The 979-nt window shown below is 46.1% G+C and overlaps 1 long non-coding RNA gene across 2 annotated transcripts in view; it reads right to left on the reverse strand.

The window, feature by feature from the left end:
- Positions 1 to 6: 6 nt before the first annotated feature.
- LOC108295529 overlaps positions 7 to 979 on the reverse strand; it is a 10,142-nt gene continuing 9,169 nt past the window's right edge. For both annotated transcript variants that reach the window (XR_001821439.2, XR_005198206.1), the window contains one exon: positions 7 to 860. This is a non-coding gene — a long non-coding RNA (uncharacterized LOC108295529). The remainder of the gene's footprint in view (positions 861 to 979) is intronic.

Below are 979 nucleotides of genomic sequence, written 5' to 3' on the forward strand. Positions count from 1 at the left end.
CACAGGTTAGGTGGGGGGCATTGGCTAAGGGAGAGGCTGGAAGATGAGTGAGCAGGTTGCAGAAATGCTCTCCTTTGCTTCAGGTGACACTTGGTAGTTACTTCGATTAGTTTGGTGGCCAGAGGGGTGTTTAACAGTGATAGTGCGGTTGCATTGGTTAGGGGATAAGGACCCTAAGGGAGATCGCCCTTAGAGTCTGAAAAGCAAAGTGAGGCTTGTTGAAAATGGAAGGTGTGCTTAGTGATAGGCCCTTCAATGGGGGGGGGCCTTGGGGCTTAAGGTATTGAAGAAAGTTGTAATAGGTTTGGAATAATTTGTTAGCCTGATTGGCCCTGGAAATTGGATCATCGCCGAATACAGAGTCAACTTTTTTAAAAAAGGAAGCTCCTTTTTGGAGTTTATAAATTAGAGTTATCTTTCCAGTTAAAAGGTCATGAAGGGGTGCAGGAAGGGCTGAGCAGGCTGAGGAAGTCAGCGATAAGCACATCCAGCATTCCCAGGCAAGGGGAGGGACTGTGGAGAGCGTGCAGAGCGTCTGAGCTGGAGAGCAGTGAGGAGTGGTTGTATTGGTGAGGTTGATGTACTTAGGGAATTTATAGTAAAAGAAACAAGCAAAAAGAGAAAAAGGTGATTTGGGTAGAAGTAAAGTCCTGGAAAGTTCCTTGAAGCCATAGGTCCCATAGAAGAGTAAGGAGCTGATCAGGATGTTCAATGGGCGCTTCGTGAGGGTACCACTGAAGGTCTGCAGCAAGGTGGGTTAGGAAGCGATGAAAGTTTGGAAGTGAAAGAGACATAAGCGGCTTATGTGGATTCTTCCTCTTTTTCCTTCGGGATTCGGGTGAGGCAAAGGGAAGTGGGTCCTGTGGAGACACAAGAAAAAGCTGAAGGAGCTTTGGATTCAGTTGTTTGAGCATGTGTGTGGTGAAGGGAAGTTTTTTTTTTTTTTTTTTTTTTTTGAGACAGGGTCTTGGTCTGTCAC

This window comes from Cebus imitator, unplaced genomic scaffold, assembly GCF_001604975.1.
Source record: "Cebus imitator isolate Cc_AM_T3 unplaced genomic scaffold, Cebus_imitator-1.0 Scaffold647, whole genome shotgun sequence".
Classification (NCBI taxonomy): domain Eukaryota; kingdom Metazoa; phylum Chordata; class Mammalia; order Primates; family Cebidae; genus Cebus; species Cebus imitator.